Source organism: Atheta coriaria, unplaced genomic scaffold, assembly GCF_025399875.1.
Source record: "Atheta coriaria isolate IRGN ID8LTWV9N9 unplaced genomic scaffold, Caltech_Dcor_3.1 hic_scaffold_3_pilon, whole genome shotgun sequence".
Classification (NCBI taxonomy): Eukaryota; Metazoa; Arthropoda; class Insecta; order Coleoptera; family Staphylinidae; genus Dalotia; species Dalotia coriaria.
The window spans coordinates 9,510,365-9,522,792 of NW_027045445.1; the positions used below are offsets into that span (position 1 = coordinate 9,510,365).

Consider the following 12,428-nt stretch of genomic DNA (forward strand, 5'->3'; position numbering starts at 1 on the left):
GCAGCGAAAAAAAGATTTTTTTATCTGTGCGAGAAAGATGTGAACTTTCAGCGTGTATATTCACTAGTTTCACCCACCTACCAACATTCCTGTATGTTTTTAAACGCGAGTGAATTTTCAAAAATAACTTGGCTGCTCTTTCACACCAAATACTTAAATAATTTATTTGGTATTTGCGAAAGGCACGCAATGCCTATGCCTGGATGAGTAATGACAAAAACATAATTACATAATTTGAACTTGTATTCGAAACGAAAATAAATCAAACACATATTTTGTAGATGAGTGAAAAAAAGAGTGTGGGTTGTTTAATACTGGTATGAATAGAATTTTGATTGGTAAATTTCACGCTTTTTGTGTTGTGCATGAATTTAATTGTAATTGGATTAGCAACATTTGTGTTACTTTTGCTTTTAAATAATTCGCGCATTTGTAGTCGATTCCAGCCGGATTCAGTGACTGAATAGACAATAGTCCTAGAGGAAATTAAATCTAACACAATTAGTCAGATCGACTTTGCGAAAGTTGCGCTGTTTGACTTTTGTGTTTGTGTTCGGCGACGTCTCGCGAATGTGGACTGAGCAAGTTCGGCTTGCTGTCGACTGTCAAGGGTATAAGAAATTCTTGTTGCTAAACTTCGCAGTGCTCTACTTTCTATTACATAAGTTAAAAGTTCTGGATGTTTTAAAATATAAAGTCAATTAATCAATTGAAATGCGTTATTTAGAGTATTTTTTTATAAAAGTGAGGAAATTATAGATTTTCAGGTTAAATAAAAATTTTAAAAGTAAAAAAATGCATATTTGGGTTTATTTGTTTGTTTGTGCCGCTTTCAAGCAAAAACTACTAAATCAATTTTGATAAATTTTGGTATAAAGATAAACTAGACTTTGGAAAAAGACATAGACTACTTTTTGTTGCAAAAAAATAATTAAAAAGGGTAAAAGTTAAGGTTTAAAGTTGATGCAGAGTATCAATCATCGCAATAGTAATATCATGCAATTCTAGATGGCGCTGCAACTGTATTGTTTGCATTTTTTATATATTAAACTCAAAATTGAAAATTCCAATGACAAATACGGCTCATAATTAACTCAAAAATCAAGAAACCAATTAATTTATCAATTTTTAATAAAAAACCTATGCAGATAAAAGTATAATTAAACTAAAACATGTTCTTCATATCGTAAACTCGACATTTATATGCATTTTTGCCACATTTCCACATTTCCACCTCATAAAACTAAATTTAGTCCTCCAACCATAAATTAAATACTCACTATAAAATTCATATTGCTTTTAAATTACAAACATATTGCATTTTGAAAATACCAGTTACATTTTAATTTATTATTCTGTATTAACGATTGAATATCTCCCAACGCAGTCTAGCCATGCCTATGAATTCGGATGGCATGTGATGATAATTTATTTATAATCGGAATGCAGCATTTGACTAAAAACACCGATGCCAAATAATATTTTTAGCCGTCGCTGATGATGAGCAATCAGGTAGGTACTTGCGCACGTCAAAAGCTCGTCATCATCGCAATGCGTATCGCAAACTCACCGGATTCTATAAATATTTATTCTTTGCGTAATTGAATACTGATTTACAGCGATGACATCTCTGTAACATTGAAAATGTAAATTCCCACATTTTCTGTGGAAATTTATGCTGTAACGTCGGTTTTATTACTTTTATTTTGGTATTTAGCGTGTTATAAGTGACAAGGTTGTCGGTCCGTTATGTGAATAATATTAATACATATATTATGTGTGCGACACTGCGACGGGCTGCTAATTAGGGCAGATAGGGTCGCAGACTTGAGATGGCGGCGCGTCGCGCGAAATGGCATGCTAATTTGCGCGCGTTAAATCTCCGGAGACGCATCTCGGGTTATTACAAAGCGTGCATTACCTATGAAAATTAGTTATACATGGAAATTGCGCCTCCGGTTCGTCTTCGCACGCGCTGGCGCAAAACTTTCCGGCGGGAATTACGCGCATTACGGCGTGGGACATGAGACTGCCATGCGCGCGTTTTGTTTCAATAACTACGACTGTTAATGAATGAAGAAATGTTAAACGTCTTGAGCACAAGTTGGAAAATTGGGTATAATTTAAAGTTAGGTATTAATATTACATAAATATGGCTTAAAATTGAGGTTATGTTGGTTTTTTTTGTCCGAAATAATCGAATTTGACAGAATTACGGGTTCATAAGTTGTCAAAAATCACAAATCTAACCTATTAGCTCATATATGTAACAGTAAACAAGTAAAAATGAGGTTAAGTTGTATTTTTTTGACAATACTGAGAGAATTACGTGTTAATATGTAGGTAAAAACACAAATTTAAGCTTCTAGCTCGTATTTCTTACACGAAATTAATAAAAATAAAGTTTAGGTGTATTTTGTGACAGTACTGACTGAATTACGTGTTAATATGTCGTCAAAATCACAAATTTAACCTCTTAGCTCATATTTCTTACGGTAAATTAATAAAAATAAGGTTAAGTTGTATTTTTTGACAGAACTAACAGAATTACAAGTTGATTTCTTGTCAAAAACACAAATTTAACCTCCAAAACCATCACCCGTCAAAGTAAATGATAAAAATAAGGTTATGTTCTCTATTTGCCTCCAAAAACAAAAAAAATGACGTTTATTTGATTAAAACTTGATTAAATACATTTTCTGTATTTAAAACATAGATGGTGTTATTGTAGTATCCTCAATTTACGATATTGAAAATCTAGGTTACGAGGATTATAAAGATGACAATACCAGCGACGTGTAAGCGTACCAACCTCGTAAAAGTGCGGTCACGACATTCGTACATATGTTGTTAAAAAGTTTACTACGCGTTCTGTGACTGGCAAGTGGCCCTTTTTTTTATTCCTTACATTTCGACTCCTTTCCACACATGCAGCCGTATTATACATACAGTCGAGCACATCTGCGGACTTAACTCTCAGTCGTCCATTTCGTGCGATGGTACGATGCCATGCTACATTGCGTCCGAACGAAATCACTCGGTCGATGTCCGAACGGAGTTCATAACAAACGTTGGGCATGAAGAAAGAGGAGGCAAGAAGGATCGCAAGCGTGCAAGGACAAGCACCACCCGCATCTCACAGCCAGCCGGAAAACGGATGGCATTGTTGTCGTTTTCGCGAACACAACATCAGTCAATGTTGGCTTATTTAAATGTGCGCCATTGGATTGGCTTTTAGCGCTGCTTCATTGACTTTTCTTCTTCAGGCAAATAATTGCAAATTTATTACAGCGATTTTTCTTGTAAGAGGGTGGAAAAATGATGCGTGTATGATTTGTAAGGAAGGAAAATCGAAATAGCATGTTGTAAGTATACTTCAAAACAAAAGTAGTTTCTAAAAGTGAGGTTATGTGTGTTTTAACTTTATTTTATATTTTTTGTGAGGACAATTCATTTAATTGCCGTTTTTTATTAGAAATTTTAATAAATTGCTTTGTTACAGGCTGTTATTGGTTAAAATAGCATTTTATACCACCCCGTGACTAAAACCCGTGACTAAAGTACTTTACTCACGGTCTTGGCCATCCATGTAAGTGAAAGTAGGAAAATTATAATATTTTCAATGATATTTAATACAATTTCTTTTTCAGATATGAAAATTCTCGAAAATATGACTAAAATATTAACCAAACCATAAAATTATTATTCTTACAATTAACAGAAATATTTCCATTTTCTATGGCTAAAAAAGTTTGAAATGACATTTGAGGTTAGTTTACATCATGTACAGAGTAAAATATTACCAGTTGCTTGTTTCAGACTTGCTTCAATTAGCTGTAAGCTTAACTAAAATGAATAAAGCTGCAGAAGTTGGAATAAGATAAATATAGTCCAGTTTTATATAATCTTAGATCATTGTGTTAGCGAGACGAATGAAATGATCACGAGAAGAATTCTTACGGGAGATGCTAAGCCGCTTTGCTGTTTATTGCTGTCAACGTCATTTTTCAGTCGCGTGTCAAGCCGTAAGCTGCAAAATGAATTCCGCCGCAAGAATGCAACCTTCGTAAAAAGTGCGCTTCCTATTATCCGCATTCATGTGCCAGCGAATACTGTCGCTTTGCATAACAATGCGTTTGCGCTTTAAAGCATTGCATCCATGCATCCACGAAAAAAAAATTTACTTCACTTTTTGTTACTCTTGAACTCACATTCAACTCGAATAAGATATATTTTATTAAAACATCAAAATATCTCGTATGTCGAGATATGGTTTTAGGTTTTACTCGTAGTGATGCTATTGAATCAAATCAGAAATTGTGTGTGTGTGTTGGTCAAATCACAAACTTTGTCAACCTCCGCTGTCATACTACCTTTTTATATCGTCGTATTCTTTTTATGTGTATATTTTTATCGCCGACAAATTGTTTCTTAATATCTTTCAAACCCAATTTCGGCAGATTGTAAACAGTGAAAAGCAAACGCCGAACACGATCACTGTCGCAAGTGGCAGGCGCAAAAACGCGAGCGAGTGCCGTAGCCACACATTGGGCGAATATAAATAAAAGAGGAAATCCACAATTTTTCCGGACCCTCGTTCGGAACCTTAATTTTCAGCTTAACGCATCTGGACAAAGTCGGCGGAGCGCTTTTTGTCCTCCGGGGGCATGCGTTACCGTCGTTTTTCTCGCGTGTGGAACTTGGAGAGTATTTTATTGCATCCTACGAGGAAAAAATCTTCACGCGTGGTGATCTTTCTCCCCTTGTTGTGTATGTGGGTGTGTGACCTTTTTTCGCACGTTTTGCGTGTTTAGAGTACGTTATTGCCGAAACGAATCTCAGATCACGACAAGATAAAATAAAATAGGAGAAAATCAAGTCTAATGCAATAAATTTTAGTAATGTAATATTAAACTAATAATTATTACGTTTTGCAGTTTATTTTTATTTTTTTTGATTTAGTTAGATTCTTGTTTTTGCGTAAGTATTTTATATTGTGGCAATTAAATGAAGCGTGTTGGAATTTATTTTTTTGTTAGATTAATGTCGGCAGTTTTTCGTGCGCGGCGACATTTAATGTCTCGTCTCTTGGCGGCATATTTGGCGCAAGTTCGTATGTAAAAATGACGACAACCAACGAAACAAAACAAAACAAACAGCCCGTCATTTATCACATCTGCTAATACCATTTAACATCAGCTGCAGTATGCTTTATAATTAAATTAACATAATATTTTTTAAAATTTTACAATGACAAGCGCATGTGCAGGCGCCATATTGATGCGCATGCGCAATATAAATGAAGTTTTACTGCAGCGCTCTTGAAGGTTGGTATTGATAGAACCGTAGCGTCTATTTTGTTTATATTATTGTGTTTTGCTTGTTGGAATGTTACTGATAACGCAGCACTATGCGAATCGAACGAAGATTTACAAGTTTCAACAAGTTTAGTTTTGAGTTCGTGGTCAACACCATGCGCATGCGCGAGATAAGTTGTCGTTTTATTCTTGAAGGTTGGCATCACTTGAATCTAGCGTCTGTTTTGTTCATATTGCAGTGTTTTCGTTATTGGAATGTTACTGATAACGCGATTCGATATAAAACGGATAAAGATTTACAAGTCTAGACAAGTTTAGTCTTAAATCCGCGGTCAAGTGCATCGGCACCTCGTGTAAACTCTAGTAACTTGAACAATATTCAACATGCAGATTATTCCCAGAATATTAACTTGTACAGTGCGTGTTTGTGTTCGTGTTCGTGAATATTCAATAAAACATTCCCTTCTTTCCGAATCAACGTGCATCTCCAGAGATAACCGCAGACCGCAAGGCAACAGTGAGTAATAAGAAGTAAATTTTGAGCGTAACATATTTGTGTACTGTTGTGTGTTGTTGAATTCAAAAATACACGGCTTTTCCACAAGGATTTCGCTTTTGTGCGCAGCCGAGCGTTATCAAGCGTTGTATGCTAACTAAACACATACGCATATTGCTACTTACGCAGGTACTTGCTACGCAGTACATCGGGCGCAAGTTTGCTGTGCCGAAACAGATTCAGCGCATTTTCGTCTCGGCTCGTCACGCACACGCGCGATCGGGCGTCTACTGCGTAATATTTACATTTATATAGGTAGAGCTGCAAGTATCTGCCGTTTGAATATATTGTGTGGTAAAAATGAAGCGTTGATATACGAACGATAAAAAAAATCGAGCATTTTCAAAGTTTTCTACGGCTTCATGCATAATTGATAAGTGGATGAAATCTTTCAGTACTTGGAACGTTTTAAGTGTTCTTGTAGTGTGTGAGAATTGGTGTATTTTGGGTTGCATACTTCTTACTGCATACTTGCTGCAAACTAGAACTATGACGCAAATGATGTATTTGGGGTTGCATATGTTAAATTCTCTTTGTATGATGCAGTTTTTAGTTTTTAACTCGAGAAATTTTCAGTTTATAATAGATTTCCTGGCTTATTCTTCTTAGTTTTTCATTGTAGTCTTAATTTCTACACTATATAACTCCTCATCTTTTATCTAAAAATACAATAGGTATTATCACGTCAAATTATAAGCCGTATAAAGGTCAGATAAAAGAGGATGTGATGTTAACGTGTCTAAAATTATTTAAGAAATACACAAAAGTTTTTTGTTTGTCTGGAAAATGACTTAGACGACTTCGGTAGCCTCTCAAAGATCGTATCAACAAATTGTCTACAGCTTCGCTTCGTCAACTCTAGAAATAAATTCTAAATATATAAATAACAATAAAATATTCATACATTTTGTCGAAATTAATGCTAAAAAGTTATGTTAAGTACTAAAAATCGTATAAAATGCAAAATAAATCATAAAATATAAAAAATAACGCACTACGTGTGTGTTTCTTCTTACTTTTTTTTATTTTTTATCTGTAATCTTAAACTTCATGCGCTGGTCGCGCTCGCAGAGAGAAAAACCTCAGCGAAAAGTTTCCGTTTCTTGCAAGCCAGGCACAAGGCACACACTCCCACGTACATCGAAATAAAACACTCCCCGAGCAGCGTTTGCGAGGAGAGCTCGCCGCTATTATGGAATTTGGTTTTGGGATTTCATGTGTATTATGATATTCGTAAAGTTGGCGGAACGCACGCACACGCGAAAATATAAACCAGACTACGACGCATAATAAACTCATCCGAAGTCTCTTCGCCATCTTTATGCACATTGTACTCTCCAGTACAACGCTATGCTGCTGGCGTTCTTTTTTTTTGCGTTGCTTCTTTTTTCTTCATTTTGATGCGTTGTTTCATTTTCGCTTGTTTTAGCTGTGCTCACAACGGAAGAACTTAGCTCGAACGACTGTCTGCTCTCGTACTTTTTTATGTTATAATAATACTGCAGAAAACACACGAATACGTTTGTTTTTCTTTTTCGGATAGATGTACGAGTACATTTGGTGGAATGTGTGTTTTGCGTGTGAGGAAAGTAATATGACAAAAGGAAAAATTACTGCAGAGTTTTATATTTAGAACATTTATTGTTAATGGCAATAATAATCCTAATATTCTGAGTGGAAATGTGAAATTGTATGTTTGTGACGCTTTCACGCATTAACCACTGAAGGAATTTTTATAAAATTTGGTATAGAGATAGTTTTAATATTGGAAAATTAAATAGGATACTTTTTGTTTCAAAAATTTAACTGGAAAGGTGTTAAATAAGGGATGAAAGTTGGTATGGTGATTAAATTTTAGTTATAGTTATTTAATTTTAATCTAGATGGCGCTATAGTAAATTATAAGCTTTTTTCTTTTTTAAATAAATTGAGATTTTTATTAACAGAATCGGCACATAATGTGTCAATAAAACAAAAAATAAATTAGTTAGGTTATTTGATATCAAAATATTTATTCATTATGACATAAATATTATTTATAGGCAACTTTTATGGTATACAACCAGGAGCGCCATCTAGTTTAAGCTTCTAGAGTTAAAAACGCGTGTTTCTTTATTTTTAATATCCTCCGGATTGTAGCGTACGTATATATTGTTCTTTGATACACACCAATTTAAACGTGATTTATGACTAACCATTTCAAACCGGAGAAGGAAACGAGCAACATTTTTAGTGTTGACCTCGCTGCGGTTCGGCCAACCCGCGAGCAAACTTCTTTGAAGTTGTTCAAAACTTCAGCCCTAAACAGAGCCTAAACTCTTATATTGCCCAACATCAGGTCCTTTGAAGTCCGCTGTGCCTTAATTAGAAATTTCGAAATAAATAAATTAATTAACTAAAAATTCACTTTCACCTTAAATTTTTGTAAAAGAAAAAAGTTTACACTTTTTGGAAACTACGAGTAGACTGAATGTGAATATATTGCATGAGTGCCTCTTGCTCGGAAGCCTACCGCATTCGAACGGCACTAAAATGAAAGCGGCTTTTGCTGGCAATTCCACGTATCGCGATGGTGCGATATCAACGACGCGCACGTAAATCTGTGCGCTTTCGATGATGACAGCCGCGCGTCCGCCATCGGTGGATGGTTTTGTGTGTGGGCTGCGTGCTGCTTTTATTGCCGGCCATTTTGAGCACCGGCGGAGTGGTGCATTTAGTCGCTGCTCTATTGAGTTATGGTCCATAACCAGATTAGCGCCGGACGCGTCCTGATGGGCCGCGCGAGCTGATAGTAAACAAATTCATGCCGATAAATTCTCGAAAACCTCGCGGCCCGCATTGATTAGCAATCAAAAATGTTTCAATTTTGGATTACCTATTTATTTCGCACGTACGCCATCAGTTTAATTACACTTGCTAACTGATTTATCAAAAATTGTGACGTCATCATCTTAAAAAAACTATTTTTGTGGATTTTTGTTTTTTTAATTTTTTTATTTCCTACAATTTAATTCATTTTTACTCTCATGTTCTAGACATAGTATGTGTTAATTCTATCAATAAGATTCGCAATTTTATTTTAAAGAAATTAATTATAATATAATAGGATTGAACTTTTTAACTATATCTATGATTGAATCTCAATGCCAACTTTTATCCTATAGAAAAGAGCTGTTTTTAGTGTTTTCCCAGCAATAATTCGAATTTTTCTGGCCGTAAAAACCATCCTTGGACTTTAACGAACATTAAAAAAAAAGAATTGGCCAAATTGGTCTAGGCGTTGTTGAGTTATGCGCTTATCAACAGATTTCCGATTCATTTTTATATTATTAATGGTGACGTCATGATTTTTAAAAATCCGCTGTTTTGTTCTTTTTTTAAACTTTTTTTATTCCCTATTGACTTTATACTGCTGGGAAGTGTAGTCAAATGTCGGATATATGTAGCTTTGTATTTCGGCTTTAAAAAAAGCGACGATTTGAATAATTCAATAATTCCGTCATCCGGCGCGCGCGCGTGATTGATTTAGATGCGTGAGGTGTTTTTCGGGCAACACACATTGTGTCTCGTCAGATTGAATGTTCTCTCGTGCTGGTTGTGATGTTCGGCGTTTTTTCACGCCGCGCGTCTGTCGATGCGGGATTAATATTCAAATTCGAGGTGTGCGTGCGTTGACTGACACTGAAACAGCCAGCGCGCGCGGGCGCTTTTTTCGCCGTCGCCAACTTTTAATTAATTAATTAAAGCCGTATACAGAGTATGCATAATTAAGGATAGTATATTAGTAGGCGTACGGGTGCCTAGGGTGCTATTAATTATGAATTTGATGAATTATGAATGAAGACTTGAAGATGTCTTAGAAATATACACAAATATTAAATTACGTAAAAAATATAAGTATACGGGTAGGCAGGGGGATAATTGTATATTGGTGGGCATACAAAGTAGGTGTTTATTTGTACCTGTGAAGGTTAAGAGCAAGAAATTTTAAGAAATATTTATTTTGAAGATATTTCAAGTGAAAATTCAAGTTGTTTTTATAAAAATAAAGTATTTTTTTGATTAGCATTGCATGAGGATAATTTACTGATGAAAAATAAAGCAAATTTTGCTAAAATTATTATTGACGCCATCTGTGTTTGAATTATGTAAGGTATAGTATAATTTATTCTTTATACACACTTTTATTTTCGATTTTTTTCCTTTTTTTAATTTTATTTTTATGATAAAAAGTAGTCGATGTCTTCTTCCAAGGTCCAATCTATCTCTATACTAAAATTTATCAAAATTGATTGAGTGGCTTATGTGTAAAAACAATACAAACCTACAAAATAGCAAAAAAAAATAATTTCGTAGAACTTTAAGTCTAAAATTTTATTTAAATATATTTTACTCATTTTTATCATAATTTAATTTCTAAAATTAGAAATATCTTCATTTTACATTAATTCTACATCTCAATATTTTCCTGAACATCCCTAATTAATAATTACATACTCTGACATTTAGTTATACGTTCCCCGTTACACACCATAATGAACTTGATTGAATATTGTATCCTCGCATAACCTTTAATTTTCCATCCGACTGACCATTTGATTTACACGGCTGCCTATTAAATTCAACAAAGATAACTTGCCACGATAATGATTTGGAAGAGTTGATTTAAGCACAATAGCGCACTGCTGATTAAAGCCAAACAATGCAATGCGCGTGTGTATACACATGCACGGCTTTGGTTTGTTGTTAGAACGTTCATCTCGCATTAGTTTTGCAAATGTTTAGCTTACAATTGTCCACGATAAATGCACAAATGCAGTCAGTGTGCCGCTGGCGCTTGATGTAAAAACATTTAATATATTGCAAGCATCGGTGAACAAAAACACGAGAGATAAGAGAGTGAGTGGAAACGTGCTTCCTGTGAAATTATCTACGATAATAAACTAAATGTAAAACCACTCTGAAGCAATTTAATTTTTATTTTTAATTTAAAAGTGATTTTTTTGGTCGGAATTTTAGTAAAAAAGTTATTAATTTTTATTTGCTTGTTCAACACCCTGTATATTTTGATTCCATCAATTAAATTATTAATTTTATTTTAAAACAAATTAAAAATGCCCATAATGCACTTTAGCACCATCTAGATTTGAATTATATAAGTATAACTATGATTAAATCTTTATTTACATTTCCATTGCTTATTTAACACCCTTCAACTAACAATTTTCAATATTTTAATACTTATTCTACTATTTAGGGCCTTGATGAATCTAAAAAATCATCGATGATCAAAATCTGTCCACTGGTTCTGGAGTTATAAACGTTGTAACTAACCCGACTTTGTTTTATATCAAGTCATGATTTCCTCGTCATCTCAATTTCTCACTTTTGTGAGTTGAAGTGTCTGTTGAACACTTTCGTCATCGCCGGAGCACTTGAGTTACATTTGACATCTCGGCCCGAATGGCATATACAATTGCGTCACTTACAATCCGCCGCCGCTGCCGCCGCAAATCGTCGTCGCCGTTACATTGTTGACGATGGGTGACGATGTGGCAAGGCAAAAGCGAGCGCAAGGACCGGCGTGATTTCATTAAAATCTCAATTATTGCCAGAACTAAGGGCTGATTTAATCTGTCAGCCTGCCAGCCGCGCGCGCGCGTGTTTCTTGTGTCTGTGCATCGCCCTCGAAATCGCCGGGGCGCAGATCTTGACTGTTTGCGGCTGGAGGTAGTAACACGAACTCCGCACCAAGCACAAGCCATCAAGGAAGTCAGGGTGAAACTTTGATCATGTAATTTATTTTGTGGTAAAAGTTTATATTTTCACTTAAATGCAAATAATACACGCTATTATTTGCAAAATGGAAATTATCAAGATATTTTACAGACACGCGATAAATTTCGAGCATTATATGTAATAATCATTCAAAGTCATCTGATATGGTGACATTTCTTGAGTTTATCCACACATTGTAAAGCTGTAAATAACTTAAATATACACCACTTATGGAAATGAAGTGCGTAGTTCCATGTCGTGACAAACGCCAGTTATTTCAGCAACATTCACGATATATCTACACATGGAAATGTATTTGAGCTAATTTATGCATTTGTTTAATAATAAACTGCGCAGAAAAAATACAAAAGAATGTAAAATTCAGTATTATAAATTTTACGCCCATTTATCCGCGATTATCATGATTTATCACGCGCAACAAAGCAAAACTTTAAACACGTCGCATGTTTTGAAAAAAAATGACCCCAACCTATGAAAAGTGGGCGGCACCCGTGTCGATCCGATCGGATTTTTTGTGTGTAAATGATTTACAACGCAGATAACCGACCGGCTTAGGTATACTTATATAAAATTCGAAAATTGCTTCATAAATCTACTCTCTGCGCTGTCGGTGAAGTTGTGGATATATGGTGGAGGCGCCACTTTTCAAATTTTAATTAGAATTTTATTTTAATCGAATTTCTAGGTTATGTGTGCGTTATAAAATAAATATTATTGTTTCGTAATCATCTGTTGGCATTGAAAAAGCGGCGAAT

At 34.9% G+C, this 12,428-nt stretch overlaps 1 protein-coding gene across 1 annotated transcript in view; it reads left to right on the forward strand.

Moving 5' to 3' along the window:
- Positions 1–5,659: 5,659 nt before the first annotated feature.
- LOC135803978 (5-hydroxytryptamine receptor-like) overlaps positions 5,660–12,428 on the forward strand; it is a 99,712-nt gene continuing 92,943 nt past the window's right edge. Inside the window, exon 1 of the mRNA XM_065317732.1 lies at positions 5,660–5,835. The gene's annotated coding sequence lies outside the window, so the exon portion shown is untranslated. The remainder of the gene's footprint in view (positions 5,836–12,428) is intronic.